The sequence below is a fragment of the Zalophus californianus genome, chromosome 13 (genome assembly GCF_009762305.2).
Source record: "Zalophus californianus isolate mZalCal1 chromosome 13, mZalCal1.pri.v2, whole genome shotgun sequence".
Classification (NCBI taxonomy): domain Eukaryota; kingdom Metazoa; phylum Chordata; class Mammalia; order Carnivora; family Otariidae; genus Zalophus; species Zalophus californianus.
In genome coordinates this window covers 84,598,129-84,610,488 of record NC_045607.1, presented here as the reverse complement: position 1 = coordinate 84,610,488, position 12,360 = coordinate 84,598,129, and the positions used below count along the sequence as shown (strand labels likewise).

The following is a 12,360-nucleotide window of genomic DNA, read 5'->3' as shown; positions in this document are numbered from 1 at the left end:
TTTTTTTTTTAAAGATTTTATTTATTTATTCATGGGAGACAGAGAGAGAGAGAGGCAGAGGGAGAAGCAGCCTCCCAAGAAGCAGGGAGCCCGATGAGGGACTCGATCCCAGGACCCTGGGATCATGACCTGAGCCGAAGGCAGATGCTTAACCATCCGAGCCACCTAGCCGCCCAACACTGGCAGGTCTTGACACACTCTCAACAACTGTGGGATCTATCAAGAATAATTCAGGCTAATTAGGTAATCACAGTTTCAGAGAGACAACCAAGAGCTAGGGCAAGGTTGAATAATAAGACTTATCTCCTATACAAGGCCACTCCTTCAAGACTGGGAGAAATAACTGTTTTGCTTAATAAATAGAAACCGAGAGTCAAGTAAAATGAAGAGACAGGAATATTTTCCAAACAAAAAGAGGAGACAAAACCTCAGAAATAAGATCTTAATCAAGTGGAGATAACTAATCTACCTGATAAAGAGTTCAAGATAATGGTTATAAACATGTTTATCAGAGTCAGAAGAATATTTGAACACAGACTTCAACAAAGAGATAGAAAATATAAGAAAGTCCCAAATGCAAGTAACAGAGCTGAAGAATATAGTAACTGAACCTAAAAATACACAAGAAGCGTTCAGCCACAGAATAAATGAAGAAGAATGGATCAGTGACTTGGAAGACAGGGCAGTGGAACCCAGCCAAACAAAGCAACAACAACAAGAAAATTAATGAAGATGGCTTAAGGAACCTATGGGACAACATCAAGTGGAATAACATTCACATTATAGGGATCCCAGAAGGAAAAAAAGTGAAAGAGGCAGAAAACTTCCCTAACCCAGGGAGGGAAACAGACATCCAAGTCCCAGAAGCACAGAGAGTTCCAAAGAAGATGAGCTCAAAGACATCCAGATCGAGACATTATAATTACAATGTCAAAAATTAAAGAGCAAATCTTAAAAGCAGCAAAAGAAAAACAGCTTGTTAAGTACGAGGGAATCCCCACATCACTGGCAGCTGATATTTCAGATGAAGCTTTGCAGGCCAGAAGGGAATGGCATGATAGATTCAAAGTGCTGAAAGGAAAAAACTTCCAACCAAGAATATTCTGCCTGCCACGGTTATCATTCAGAATTGGAGGAGAGTTTTCTAGACAAGCAAAAGTTAAAGGAGTTCACCATTACACTGGCCTTAAAAGAAATGTTAAAGGGACTTCTTTAAGCTGCAAAGGAAAGGTACTAAGAACAAGAAAACATGGGAAAGTAAAGATCTTACTTGTAAGGGCAAATATATAGTAAAGGTAGTGAATTAACCACTTATAAACCTACCATGAAGATTAAAAGACAAAAGTAGCGAACTTAAGTATAGCTACAATAATAAGAGATACACAAAGTAAGAAGATGTAAAAACATAAAATGTGAAGGAGAGAGCAGAAATGTAGAGTTTTTATAATGCATTCAAATTTAAGTTGCTATCAATTTGAAATATGCTTTTATTTATACATAAGTATATATATGTAAATATAAACATACATAAGTATAAATATAAACATAAGCATACGAATGTACAGACGTAAGTATACAAACATAAGTACATAAATATATATGTGTATATAAGCTGTATGTGTATATATGTGTGTGTGTGTGTGTGTGTGTGTGTGTGTGTGTGTGTGTGTGTGTATGCATGTGTGTACATACAGGCTGCAAGGGAAGTGAGCAAGCGAAAAAAAGAACAGAGAGGAACTACAAAAACAGCCATAAAATAATTAACAAAATGGCAAAAAGTACATACCTATCCATAATTACTTTAAATGTAAATGGACACAGTCAAAAGACGTATACATTAGTTGAATAGATTTTCAAAAAAAGACCCATCTGTATATTGCCTATAAGAGATTCACTTCAGATCTAATGACATGCAGACTGAAAGTGAAGGGGTGGAAAAAGATATTCCATGCAAATGTAAATGAAAGAAAACTGATGTGGCTATACTTATATCAAATGAAATAGTCTTTAAAACAGGTCTAATAAAAGATAAAGGACACTGCACAATGACAAAGGGTCAATCCAACAAGAGGATATAACATTTGAAAATTTTTGTTCACTCAACATAGGAATTCCTAAATATATAAAGCAAGTATTAACAGACTTAAAGGGAGAAATGGACAGCAATACAATAATAGTAGAGGACTTTAGTACTCCATTTACATCAATGGATAGGTTACCCAGACAGAAAACCAGTAAGAAAATGGTCAGCCTTAACATGAGCCCAGATGGACTTAATAGGTACACAGTTAACCCTTGAACAGCATGGGTTTGACTCTGTGGGTCCACTTACATGCGTATTTTTTTACAGTATAATACTATAAATGTATTTTCTGTTCCTTACAATTTTCTGAATAACATTTTCTTTTTCCTAGTTTATTGTAAGAATACGATGTATAATACAACCTACAAAATATGTTAATCGACTGTTTATATTATCAGTATGGCTCCTGGTCAGCAATAAGCTATTAGTTAAGTTTTTAGGGAATCAGAAGTTATATGTGGGGGTCCCTGGGTGGCTTAGTCTGCATCTGCCTTCGGCTCAGGTCATGATCCCAGGGTCCTGGGATCAAGCCCCACATCAGGCTCTCTGCTCAGCAGGGAGCCTGCTTCTCCCTCTCCTGCTCCCCCTGCTTGTGTGAGCATGTTCTCTCTCTCTCAAATAAATAAATAATCTTTTAAAAGAAAGTTACATGTGGATTTTTGAGTGTATGGGAGGTCAGTGCCCCAACTCCTGCATTGTTCAAGGGTTAATTGTATACAAAGCATCCAAAGGCAGCAGAATACACATTCTTCTCTACATATGGAATGTTCTCAGAATAGGTCACATATTAGACTACAAAACAAGTCTCAGTACATTTAAGAAGATTGAAATCATGTCAGATATCTTCTTTAATGATAGTGGTATAAAACAAAGCCAATTACAAAAAGAAAACTGGACAATCATAAATATGTGGAAATTAAATAACATGCAACTGTTATAATCAATGGGTCAATGAAGAAATTAGAGGAGAAATAAAAAATACCTTGACACAAATGAAAATGGAAATAGAACAATCCAAAATCTGTAGGATGCAGCAAAAGCAGTTCTAAGAGCAAGGTTCATAAAAAGAGCTCTACCTAAAGGAACTAGAAAAAGAACAGATAAATCCCATAGTTAGTAGAAGGAAAGAAATAATAAAGATTCAGAGTGGAAATAAATAACAAAGTAAAAAAAAACAACAGAAAAGATCAATGAAAGTAAGAGCTGGTTATTTGAAAAAGAAAATCAGAAATGAAAGAGAAGTTAACATACCACAGAAATCAAGGATCAAAGGAGACTACTATAAATGAAATGGGTTAATTCCTAGTAACATACAATCTCTCAAGACTTCCAGTCTTCCATGAAGAAATAGAAAACTTGACTAGATGCATTACTAGTAAGGAGATTGAATCTGTAATCAAAACCCACCCAGCAAACAAGTCCAGGACTAGGTGCCTTCATGGGGAATTCTATCAAACATAAAAAAGATGTAATATCTATTCTTCTCAAATTCTTCCAAAATATTAAAGAGGTGGAAAAGCTTCCAAACTCATTTTATAAGACCAACATTACCCTGATACCAAAATCAGAGAAGGACACCACAAAAAGAAAAGAAAAGAAAAAATTAACAAGCTTATATCCCTGATGAACACAGATGTAAAATTCCTCAACAAATATTAGCAAACTGAATTCGACAATACGTTGAAAGGATCATACACCATGATCAATGGAATTTATTCCAGGAATGCAAGGATGGTTTAACATCTGCAAATCAGTGCGATACACCACATAACAAAATGAAGGGTAACAGTCATGTGATCACCTCAATAAAAGGAGATAAAGCCTGTGATAAATTCCAGTGTCCATTTATGATAACTCTTAAAATGGGTATAGAGGGAATACTTAAATATAATCAAGGCCATACATGACAAACTCATATTCATTGGTGTAAAGCTGAAAGCTTTTCCTCTAAGATCAGGAACAAAATAAGGATGCCCACTCTTGCCTGTTTTATCCAAGGAAGTCCTACCCACAGCAATAACACAAGAAAAAGAGATAAAAGCATCCAAATTGGAAAGGAAGAAATAAAACTATCACTATTTCCAGTTGACATGATAACATATTTAGAAAATCTTAAAGACTCCACCAAAAAACAGTAAATGAACTCAGTCATGTTGCTGTTTACAAAATCGGTGTACACTTAACCTGTTGTGTTTCTATACACAAATAATGAAGTGTCAGAGAAATTAAGGAAACAATCCTTGCAAAAAGCCTAACAAAACAATTTGCATCAAAAAGAATAAAATACCTAGGAATAAATCTGTAGATTGAAAACTAGGACATTGATGAAAGAAATTAAGTCAGAACTAAATGGAAAGTTATTCCATGCTCATGTTTGGAAGAACTAATACTGTTAAAATGTCCATACTACCCAAAGCAAAATACATATTCATTGCAAACTCAGAATTTTATTTTTTAAAAATTTTTAAAAGATTCATTTATTTGACAGAGAGAGTGAGCGCATGCACAAGTAGGGGGAGCAGCAGAGGGAGAGGGAGAAGCAGACTCTCCGCTGAGCAGGGAGCCTGACAAGGGGCTCAAATCCCAGGACCCTGGGATCATGACCCAAATGGAAGGCAGATGCTCAACTGACTGAGCCACCCAGGTGCCCCTCTGTCAGAATTTTAATGCCATTTTTCACAAAACTAGCACAAATAATTTTTTAAAAAGATTTTTTTTAAAGTAATCTCTACACCCAACATGGGGCTTGAATGCACAACCCTGAGATCAAGAGTTACATGCTCAACTGACTGAGGCAACCAGGCGCCCCAGAACAAATAATTAATTCTAAGGTTTATGTGGAATCACAGAAGACCCTGAATAGCCAAAGCAGTCTTTTTTTTTTTTTTATTTTAAGGTTTTATTTATTTATTTGACAAGAACACAAGCAAGGGGGGGCGGCAGGCAGAGGGAGGGGGAGAAGCAGGCTCCCCACTGAGCAGAGAGCCCAATGTGGGGCTCAATCCCTGGACTCTGGGATCATGACCTGAGCCGAAGGCAGATGCTTAACTGCCTGAGCCACCCAGGCCCCCCATAGCCAAAGCAGTCTTGAGAAAGAAGAGCAAATGGGAGATGTCACTGTCCCAGACTTCAAACTGTACTACTAAGCTGTAGTATGAAAACAATATGGTATGGGCATAAAAAAGACACAGATTAATGAAACAGAATAGAGAACCCAGATATAAACCCATGCTTTTCTAGCCAATTAATCTGTGACAAAGGAGGCAAGAATATACAATGAAGAAAAGATGGTCCCTTCAAATAAATGGTGATGGGAAAACTGGACCAGCTACATGAAAAGAATGAAACTAGGCTACTGTCTTACACAATATACAAAAGTTAGCTCATAATGGATGAAAGACTTGAATGTAAAACCTGAAACCATAAAATTGCTAGAAGAAAACAGGTAGTTTTCTCCTTGACAACGCTCTTGGTGTTGAAGTTTTGGATCTGACTCCAAAAGCAAAGGCAAGTAAAGCTAAAATCAACAAGTGGGACTATATCAAACTAAAAGGCATCTGCACAACAAAGGAAGCGATCAATAAAATGAAAAGGCAATCTACTGACTGGGAGAAAATATTTGCAAATCATGTATCTAATAAGGGGTTAATACCCAAAATGTGTAAAGAACTCAGTTGCAAAAAAACAATCTGAAAAGAGAGCAGAGGATCTAAATAGACATGTTTCCAAAGGACATACACAGGTGGCCAACAGGCACATGAAAAGATGCTCAGCTTCACTAATTATCAGGGAAATGCAAATCAAAACCACAACATGATATCACCTCACACCTATTAGAGTCAAATTGACAAGAAATAAGTGTTGGCAAGGATGTGGAGAAAAGGGAACCCTCATACACTGTTCGTGGGAATGCAAATTGGTGCAGCCACTGGGGAAAACAGTATGGTGGCTCCTCAAAACATTAAAAATGGAGCTTTCATGTGATCAGCTATTTCACTTTTGGGTATTTTTCTGAAGAAAATGAAAACACTAATTTGAAAAGATGTGCGCCCCTATGTTCATTGCAGCATTATTTACAGTAGCCAAGATACGGAAACAACTTAAGCATCTGTCAATGGATAAATGGTTAAAGATGATGTGCAATATATATACAATAGACTTGACGTTTGCAACAGTGGGGATGGGCCTTGAGGGTATTATGCTCTGGGAAATAAGTTAGATTTCATCGATCTGTGAAACCTAAGAAACAAAACAAAACTCAGATACGGGGAACAGATTGATGGTTATCAGAAGGGGAAAGGGGTTAGAGGGCTGAAATGAATGAAGAGGGTCATTTGTATGGTGTTGGATGGTAACTAGATTTACTGTGGTGATCACTTTGTAATGTATACAAATACTGAATCATGCCATATACCTGAAACTAATATAAGGTCACATATCATTTTACCTCAATTAAAATTTGTATATTCTATATGTAAACCACACATATATATGTAAGCCAACACATATTAGATACTCCACAAATCAACTATTGATATCATTAAAATTAATAAATTCCTCAAAAGGTGGGCAGAAGCAAAAAAAAAAAAATACTATGTAATTGAAAGAGAACTTGAAAGAGATGAAGGAATCCTGAATATCAGAAAAATGCCTTTTCACTGGAAGGGATATGAGTTAAGGGGGGAAAAAAGGTTATAAAGAACATAAACAAATGGGACGAGTTAGTTTTTGAACTATATGTGTCAGTTCAGAGTATTTCTTGACTCCCGGACATAAAGGAGTAGATGAACACTTCCACTTAGTGCCATCTGCTGGTTTTGATTGATTTATCCTGTGCTGTGTTAAAATTCCTAACATCTACATTCTCTCACACTTTGGTTCTATCTTAAACAATTTTAGTTCTCATTACCTCAGTACTGTGGCTTCTCCATTCCTGAGTTGATGAATCTCTTTATTGACTGAATTTCATGGTCAGGTAATCCTTTCAAGCTATGGATGCTGTGTTCCTTCGCATTTTTTTTTTTTTTTAAGATTGATTTATTTGAGTGAGAGAGTTGGGAGCAGGGGCTAAGGGAGAGGGAAAGAAAAGTCCCAAGAGTACTCCATGCTTCATGGAACAGTACATCAAAAACAAATGATGTAATGTATGGTGATTAACATAACAATAAAAAATTTAAAAAAAAAAAAGAGTACTCCGTGCTGAATGCAGAGCCCCACGTGGGGCTCAATCTCATGACCCAGAGATCACGATCTGAGCTGAAACCTAGAGTCAGTCGCTCAACTGCCTGAACCACCCAGACGCCCCTCCTTCCTTGAGTTCTTGCATACTTGCTTGGGAGTGCTTGTCTTTTGTTTTTATACCTGAAGGATTATTTGGGTATAAAATTTCCAGATCATGATTTCCTTCCCTCAGAACTTAACAAATATTGCTTCTTGATCTCTTAGTATTTTTTGATTGCCTGGATTTCCTTTTTTTTCCATCAGGATTTGTGAGCGATATATTTTTTTAGTTTTAATGCTGTTGTTTCCTGTAATGTTTTGAGTCTGTCTACCTGGTGTTTTCATTGTTGAAAAACAACTTGGCAGGAGGTAATATCCTTAGGGAACACTTTGATTAGAGCTTTGTGGTCATTATTTTATTATATTGGGACAATGAATGTTAGTGTAGAAAAGTCTAATTTTTTTCTGCCTCCTTGAAAGTGACTTGCTTTCTCATCCAAAATGCCTGACAATTTTTTCCTTTATTTTTGAAGGTCAGTAATGTAACCAGGGTACATCTACGTGTCATTCATAATCATTTTTCCTTGGATTACAGTATAATCTGTAATCTCTAGGTTTATTTCTTCATTTAGGAGCATTTACCTTATTACCGTGAAGATTTTTTTGTCCAATTATTGGGTCCTCCACTTGATGACACCAATTTTCCTTACATTGAATTTTCTTATGTTCTCCATATGTTTTATCTTCTAATTGTTTTGTCTTTTGCTTCTGCATTTACTTCAGTCATCTTACATGTTCCTTTCTGTCAGTAATTCTGTTTCCACCAGTATCTGTTCTGTTCCATGATGTTTTAAAAGAATTCGTTAAGTAATGATATGTTTATTGGTTGTATGTTTATTTCTTTAGCACAAACTACCGTATCGTGTTACTCTGCTTTATCTTGCCTTTTAGAGTTTGTTTTTAATTGATTTTGTTGTTTTTAAGTTCCTTATCATGAATAGGCCTTTGAGAATTTTCTTTGGCTTCTTGGGTTATGTTTCCTAACAAAATGGGTTCTTTGTCATTTATATACCTTGTTCATTTCTTCAGTTTTTTTCCTTTTATCTTCTTTTTTGTTTCTTCTAAGCTGTAATATATGTGCATTGTTTTTTTCCTATTTATTTATTCATTTAATGTATAATGTATTATTTGTTTCAGGGGTACAGGTGTGTGATTCATCAGTCTTACACAATTCACAGTGCTACCATAGCACATACCCTCCCCAGTGTCCATCACCCAGCCACCCCATCCCTCCCACCCCCAACCACTCCAGCAACCCTCAGTTTGTTTCCTGAGATTGAGTCTCTTATGGTTTGTCTCCCTCTCTGGTTTCATCTTGTTTCATTTTTCCCTCCCTTCCCCTATGATCCTCAGTCTTATTTCTCAAATTCCTCATATCTGTGAGATTATATGATAATTGTCTTTCTCTGATTGACTTATTTCACTTACTTATTTCACTTACCCTCTAGTTCTAACCATGTCATTGCAAATGGCAAGACTTCATTTTTTGATGGCTGCATAATATTCCATTGTGTATATATACCACATCTTCTTTATCCATTCATCTGTTGACGGACATCTGGGCTCTGCCATAGTTTGGCCATTGTGGATATTGCTGCTATAAACATTGGGGTGCACGTGCCCCTTCGGATCCCTACATTTGTGTCTTTGGGGTAAATACCCAGTAGTGCAATTGCTGGGTTGTAGGGTAGCTCTATTTTCAACTTTTGAGGAACCTCCATACTGTTTTCCAGAGTGGCTGCACCAGCTTGCCTTCCCACCAACAGCATAGGAGGGTTCCCTTTTCTCCACATCCCCACCAACATCTGTCGTTTCCTGACTTGTTAATTTTAGCCATTCTGACTGGTGTGAGGTAATATCTCATTGAGGTTTTGATTTGGATTTCCCTGATGCCAAGCGATGTTGAGCACTTTTTCATGTGTCTGTTGGCCTTTTGGATGTCGTCTTTGCAGAAATGTGTGTTCATGTCTTCTGTCCATTTCTTGATTGAATTAGTTGTTCTTTGGGTGTTGAGTTTGGTAAGATTTTGGATACTAGTCCTTTATCTGATAAGATATTTGCAAATATCTTCTCCCATTCTGTTGGTTATCTTTTGGTTTTTGTCTGTTTCCTTTGCTGTGCAAAAGCTTTTTATCTTGATGAAGTCACCAATAGTTCATTTTTGCCCTTGCTTGCCTTGCCTTTGGTGATGTTTCTAGGAAGAAGTTGCTGCAGCTGAGGTCGAAGAGGTTGCTGCTTGTGTTCTCCTCAAGGATTTTGATGGATTCCTGTCTCACTTTTAGGTCTTTGATCCATTTTGGGTCTCTTGTTGTGTGCAGTGTAAGGAAATGGTCCAGTTTCATTCTTCTGCAGGTGGCTGTCCAATTTTCCCAACACCATTTGTTGAAGAGACTGTCTTTTTTCCACTGGACATTCTTTCCTGCTTTGTCGAAGATGAGTTGACCATAGAGTTGAGGGTCCATTTCTGGGCTCTCTATTCTGTTCCATTGATCTATGTGTCTGTTTTTGTGCCAGTACCATACTGTCTTGATGATGACAGCTTTGTAGTAGAGCTTGAAGTCTGGAATTGTGATGCCGCCAGCTTTGCTTTTCTTTTTCAACATTCCTCTGGCTATTCAGGGTCTTTTCTGGTTCCATACAAATTTTAGGATTATTTGTTCCATTTCTTTGAAAAAACATATGTGCGTTGTTTTTTCAGCAAGCTGGAGGTTGATGTAGAGAACATAAGTCTATTTACATATGGTGTTGGTGTGTTATTTTTAATATTTTACGCATCCTGCCTAAACTTGTTTTTCTCCTGGACCTCAATTTGAATGCTGGGTCTTGCTGAGAGCAGGGAAGGGGAAGCAAAGGAAAAGGGGTGACTGAGAGAGCCAGATGGGCAATATGACTCCTAGGTTCTGTTCTCTTAAAGTACCCAGTGTTCCCCTCCTGAATTTCCTCCAGCTACTCATGAAAATATATTAATACCTTGTGCAGGTACAACCTTGAGCTTCAGACCTTTTAGTTCATTTTGCTCTGAGCCCTATAAAGTGACCCCCTCCTCCAAAAATGTAGAAATGGTTAGAAACTTTTACCCTTGGTTGACTTTTCCCTATATTACTTATTCTTTGCTCAGTTCCCCTTCTTGCCATTTTGAAAGCTGTTTCTGATAAGTATTTGGATTTTGTAAACTTTTTCCCCACAACCACTTATTAGTCAGGGTAGCAATAAGAATTTTCAGAAGTCGCATAGGACTTTCTGTTTCTTATTTAGAGTATCACTCTTCAGAATTTGTGGCAGGAGGTTGTATATTGGGTTGCTGCTAATAAAACTTGGCTTTTAAAATTTTATTTATTTTAAATGTTTGTTGTAATCGGTTTTGAATAAAGGAGATTCTATAATCTAGGTCGGGGTTTCTTAACCTTGGCACAACTGATATTTTGGGTTGGATAGTTCTTTTTTGTAGGGGATTGTCTTGTGGATTGTGGGATGTTTTTGGTTTGTTTTGTTTTGTTTTGTTTTATTGTTTTTTGCCTTGTGGGATATTTAACAGCATCCCTGGCTTCTACCTACTAAATGCCAGTAGCATTCCCCTAGTTGAGACAATTAAAAATATCTTCAGGCATTGCCAGATATTCCCTGGGGAGAAAAAACACCCTGTGTTTGGAACTACTGATTAACTTATTCTCTCATCTTACTCCTCTTGCTAAACACCTTCATCTAAATTTTAAATAGTTTTCTTAAGTAGCCTGGTAAGTATTACCAAAGATACACATCAGACTTAGAAAAAAAAGCTCTAATACACTCTTGCGATTCAACTTAATACTACACGAATGTTAACTGTATAGGACTTATAAGCTATCTGAATAGTAATCCATAAATTAAAAAAAAAGGTTTATGAACAATGTGGAATTTTACTGAGTGAAAAAAATTAAGACTTTTTTTTATGACTTATTGTTTGGGGTAATGATACTCACAGTAGATTTACTTTTTTCTCCCTCATTAATTAAAATCATGATGTTAGCCAAGTAAGTGAAGAAAATTCTTATTGGCAATTCAGTTGTTTCCCGTTTAGGAGACTGACACTCTCCAGTTCTAAGCTAAATAATTGTCATGGTAAAGTAATTTCCTTGAAAAGAACAGGCATTGATTCGCCCCTGTTACTCACAAATCCTATTTCAGTCAAATTGGAAAACTATTAAGTTTTGGGGAAAAAATCAATAGGTATCAGGAAACCATTAGATCTTGTGGCCCTTGCTATTACCTTGCATGAGTAATCACTGTAGACAGCTGACAGGTATTTCGCTCTTGACACAGTGATGCTTGGGGGACCACATCTCCTCAGTGTAGGTGGACAGCTTCAGACTCGGGTATGAGTTCAGTTATCCTTGTTTTTCCCCAGTACTCATTCTTTTGGACAGCCCTGTCACTAACTGGACCTGTGATGCTTTGAAAAATCAAATACTTTTTTTACTGCCAGTTTTCTTTTTCTTGTGTAATGGCAAACTGATCAGGGCGTGTGCTTTGCTACTGAACCAGTGTCAAAAACAAGTTTTAATTTCTTACTTAGAAGTTCTTTTTCCTCAGATCCAAATTTTATATCAATATTAAACAAATAGTATAAGGTTTTACTAGTAATGCTCTTATAGAGTGTATAATTTTGCCTTCTGTTCTTTTCCTTCTATAAAACTTACAAGTTTTTCTCTTTTTCGGTCAAGTGGCTTCTGAATTATCTATGTTGTGTTTTGCTTCCCTTTAGAGAGAGAATTCGTTATTTGTGAACTGTATGATTATTAAATTTGGAAGAGAAAACATAAAAAGTCCCGTGTGCACATATCCGTAGTGCCCAAATTATTTGGTAGTATCTATTGGCAGATTACTATGACATTGATAGAAGCTTGGTGTTGGGTTTGTATGTGATAAGAGCTGATCTGTTTTTCTTTCTTTCTTTTTTTTGTTCGGGGGGGACAGAAAAGGGAGAGGGGAAGAAATGAGTATAAATAGTAAAAGATTCT

At 36.7% G+C, this 12,360-nt stretch overlaps 1 protein-coding gene across 6 annotated transcripts in view; it reads left to right on the top strand.

The window, feature by feature from the left end:
- CBWD1 (COBW domain containing 1) overlaps positions 1 to 12,360 on the top strand; it is a 54,248-nt gene that overhangs the window by 11,496 nt on the left and 30,392 nt on the right. The window lies entirely within an intron of this gene.